The following is a 5,279-nucleotide window of genomic DNA, read 5'->3' on the forward strand; positions in this document are numbered from 1 at the left end:
TGATGCTCAAAACGACGTCGTTTTGGGTTGGGTGGTGATGTAGTTTTGAAGCCCAAAAGGGTGTAGTTTTGGAGCCCAAAACGACGTAGTTTTGGTTGAAGGTAAAATAGGCATAAAAAGTCAAACTGTGTGACTTTAACGTTGAAAACTAACAGAAGGGTCCAAAGTGAGAGCAAACCAAAATTCAGGAAGCTTAAGTGAGAGTTTTGGTAATTCAGGGAGTGCTTATCAAATCGGCTGGAAGTTCGGGGGGGCTTACTGAAGTTTCCCCAATTTATTGCAAACCGTGTGCACGCCTCTTCTTTTGTTTGAAAAAGTGCCCTCTTTGTTGCCTATTAAAGACATTCGAAAAAAAATAAAAAAGACATTCGGTCATTTTTAGTAAGAAGCCAAGAGAGAGAGAGAGAGAGAGAGAGAAAGCAACTTGAGTTGAGCTCTGTAGAAAACTGAGCAAGTGCAGAAATAGAGCATTGTGTAGGAGCAAGATATTGTGAGTTGAAAGAGATATATTTGGTTGTATTTGGGTTTATGAGCATTTTAACATTCTTTTGTGTTCTTCCTCCTTTTTAATTAGTGAAATCTTTTTCTACTGTTGCACTGTTAACGTAGGCAAATTGTCAAATCACGTAAATTTTGTGTTATTATATGTCTTTTGTCTATTTTTCTTTTAAGCACTATCTTACATTTGTTCCACTTGAGTGATTGTGTGAGAGATTGGGACCTTTCCTACAACATGTTGATGCTGGCCTATGCATTGCCCACTTAGTCTTTTGTTTCTTTACAATTTTTGTTACGAACTTAAGTTCGCAACAAAATAAATTAGGTTCTAAGGGAACCTATACCTTTCAAACATAAAGTTTGTGATTAATTTTTTTTTATGCATTTATTCATAGCATAAGCTCTTGAAATAGATGATTAATTACATATTACATAAGAGAGCTAAAGATGAGTCATCATGAGACTCTTATTGAAATAATATTATAACTCTAATATGGCTAGGGTTAGCCAACTTATGCTACATAATATAAATTTAATACATAAAAGTCTAATATGAAAAGGCCGTAACAATTTCCAACAAAATTTAGAGGAATTTCTACTGCACTATTTGCTCCTGACCTTTAGTTCCTCATTCCTGTCCATTAGTTTTCTTTTTTCTCTCTTTTTGTTTGTGATTTTCTTCAAAAATAAATTGTGGAAGACATTCACCAATAAATCGTGGGTTGGTTTCTGTGAAATTTTCACCAACTAAACAACCCATTGGGTTTCTTTTTTTAGTATAATGCATTATGAGATTTTAGTCGTTGGGCTCTGCTGTCAACTGTTTGCATGTCCAAATGCAAGAAAGAAACACTTACGAAAATTTTAATCAATTTACACTAATTAGATTCGGTGTTGGTGGCACCAAGCTGACGGCCGGGGTCGTTTTGGAAGCTGTATCTACGAAAGATCCAGCCAAAAAAAAAAAAAAACTTTCAAGACAATTGCTAGGTACCTGCGTGGAATTTTAAGGGAAAAAGGGTGCTGGCCTGATGCCTATTTAGTCCTTCATATCTTTCCAATTTCCCACAGAATTAATAGGAAGTTCTATGCACTATTTGCTCCAGACCTTTAATTTGGCTCCTGCCCATTAATTTTCTTTCTTAATTTCTATCTTTTTGTTTGTGACTTTCATCAAAAATAAATTGTGGAAGGCATGTAACAATAAATCATGGAGTTAGCAACTGAGTTTGCTGTGAAATTTTCACCAAGAAAGTAGACAATTAATAAAATTGTTATTTTAATTATGCATGTGTATTTTAATTTTTCCATTTAATAAGGATTAAGTTTTCTCTTTTCCATTAGGATTATGATTTCCCTTTTCTATTAGAATTTGGTCTTCAGTTTTCAATTAGGATTTGTTTTCGTGTTCATTGTTAAATTAGGAGTTGCCTAGCCTATATAAAGACATCTAGTCTTTGTTTTTTTTCAATTCAGTTTGAACTATCGATTAAATTGAAGTCTTTTAGAATTATTTATGGCAATTAGGGTATTTCTCTTCCATACTTGTTATTTCTCTTCGGAAGCTTTGAGTTTGTATTGATGGATAATTAATGACATTTGAAGATAATTATAGTTTGTCTCAAATTATTCTTTTATGCTCTCCTATATAGTTTACGCTCATAATTAGTGTTTGTGTGGTGGATCTAGCTTGTGGCTTACTCCAATTAATTACAAATTAATTGGTATTAAGGCATTACGAGTTACATTTTAAGATAATTAATTTGAGGCGTTACAATACACGCGATCGCACAATGTATTAAAGTATTAAACATGCAAAATCTTACTCCTATATATATATATATCAAAGTGACATATATCTCACATTTGAGTTTGCATTCTTCTCATGATCGAGATTCAATGCTATAAGTAGTCGTGAGTTCAAGTTATTCAATTGATAGTGGTTTATAGAATAACAACTCACTTGGTCAAGTTCGGTGTTTTCTAAATGCACCAACATATCAGATCAAAATCCCTACTTGCATAGTCAAGATAGACCATCATAATTAATATATTATTATCTTATCAGATAAAATAGGAAATTTCATCACTAAGATTCGGTGACAACATAGATATATAATACATACTAGATTACTTTTTGCTGACAAAATAGAAACCAAAAATCCAACGAGCGAGTACATGCTTTATGCTGGAGAGTTCAACCTCTCTAAATTATACAAAATGCTAGAACATAAAGTACAAAAAAAAAAAAAAAAAAAAAAAAATCCAAAGCTCAAATCCTTGAGAACCTTTGTTTCTTCTTCCTTGTTGCACCAAATGTGGCTTAAGTTACTGCCTTAATCTTATTTATCCATCTAGGTATAATCACACTTATCTATGAACTCTAACTAATTATTATTATACATAAACAGACCATTACCTAATATTTCTTTTACTTTTTCCTTCCCCTTTTTCTTTTATTTCTTCTCTCGCTTTCTCTCACTCTTCACTCTTCTCTCTTCTACTTCATAGAAAGGAGTTGGAGAACACTCTCTCCTCTAGTGTTTTGGCTCAGCAGCTTCTAGGAGGGATATGAGAACTCCCCCTCCTAGTGATTAATAAAGGCTGAAAATCTCTTATCCACTTGGTAGCCTCCAACCTTCTTATTTCTTACCATTCATGAGTAATTTTAGAAATTCCTTTTATATTATTCTTGTATCCTTAAAAAATGAGGTGGTTTTTAAAATCATCATTTGATCAAAATTCAATAATAATCAATCACAAGCTCAATGATAATTTTAAGAGCCACATTATTCTTGAAGGAATACAAGAAAACTTTTAACACTACTCACCATTCGTGCATGAAGCCACTAAGCCCCTCTATTATAATTTTCTGATTGACCCTTCTTTTTAGGTGTCTGAAAAACTCCGAGGTTCCACTTAAGTAACCGGGCTTGAGGACCTCAATCAGCCTTGGGCTTCTCTATGTTTCAGCCCACTGCATCAAAGTTAAAAGTTCGGCCCTCCACTCTACTGTGCAGTAATATATTTCAGCCCATTCTATCTCTTAATGTTTTATCTCAATACCCGTAACATATCTAAAAACCATGGCTCAGCGTGATCATTAACCCACTCAAATAATTGATCATTAACACACTCAAGTAATTCCATAAATTTCAGGTGCTTTTAACTATTTGACAGCCTGACCTTTTAAGCTTAGAAAATCATAACTTGTTCAATTCAACTACAAATAACACAAACTTTATCTTGAAATTTTTATCATTCAAAGGTCTGCAACATATCCAAAAATTATAAGAATTCAAAATTTTTTAGTACCTTAAAAGTCCCACGCAATGCTTATAGTTCTGTTTGACCTACATTTTTGTTCTGACATTTGCGCCTTATAAAAATCACAATTCCCTTCACATGTGTCCACAAATTATCAAATCACTTTTAAAATCTTCATTTCTCGTTATTCAATCATACCTTAAAACAGTTTCATTTATTGCCACCTACTGAATTATCAGCATTCAAAATGGAGCGGCTTCTCTTCCTTGGGCTTGCTATATCTTTAACTGGTTATTCTCATCATCTCCCAAGTTAAGTCCATCTACATAATTCAATATAAATCTTAGAAAAATTGAAAATCCACATTATCTTTGATATTGAAATCACCTTTACTCTAGGGAGTAAATTTTGGGATATTACATTCATCAAATGAATATGTAATGCCCAATGATCTTGTTCTTATTAGAAAATAAACGAATTTATTAATAATAAAAATGGCACACAAAATAAATTGGGTTTTAGGGCATTATCTCTAACATTCAGAACATGCTTCGCTTGTGTGAGACTGAAGACCATTTTCGAAGGCGAAGTCCTGCACACAAAAGAAAACATGTTGGTCCATGAATTTAGAATAGGAAGCACTTTGCACCATATATGGTGGAAAGTCTTGGATTGCTCACTCATGAACACTCTTATTACCATCTACAACATATAATGTGCAGAATATCAAATCAAGTTTAAAACTGCAGAATCTAATAAGCCCCTCTCTTCAAAAAATTTCAGCCAAATAAAAATCTTGCTTAGTTTAGTAGATATGGCAAAATTTATAGCCAGGTAAAATTCAAAATCAGGAGGTACATAAATAGTGTAAACTTTGAGGAAGATGATGAGTGTGATAGGAGATAAAAAAAATTAACATGAATTAGGAGATACATGCATGCACACACACGCAACTATACAGAATCAAGTAATAAACTATATATATAACAGATTCGCTTGGGATCTTCAATAACTAAATATATAGTGCTAAGAGATAATATCTTGAGGGCTCGGGAGATGCTTACTCATACACAACTTGCAACAGAAAGTGGAAAACTGATAATTGCACTAGAGTAATTTAATTCAACACAAAAAACGTATAAACAAGAGAATCTGCCATAATTAAGTGCACTAGAGAAATTTAATTGCACATAAAACAAATTACTAAACAAGAGAATCCTTCAAACTTGTCCGATTGATCATTGATGGGAACCAAGGCATCAAAGCAATAACAGAAGATGCGGAAAAGAGCATTAATATTTCAGTGCCTCGATCCTCCGTCCTTTCATCCCCATATATATTCACTCTACTCGAAACAATTACTGTGTCCTAGAAGGGTCCCAACATAACAAATCATTGCCCTTCCACCCACAAAGCAAACGGTCTTTAGTGATGTCCCAAACTTGTAAAGGCCTGCAAGTGGTTTTTAATGACTATTAGCGAGAACAAAAGTCATTTTACTCATTAGTGACAAC

The sequence above is a fragment of the Corylus avellana genome, chromosome ca11 (genome assembly GCF_901000735.1).
Source record: "Corylus avellana chromosome ca11, CavTom2PMs-1.0".
In the NCBI taxonomy this organism is placed as follows: domain Eukaryota; kingdom Viridiplantae; phylum Streptophyta; class Magnoliopsida; order Fagales; family Betulaceae; genus Corylus; species Corylus avellana.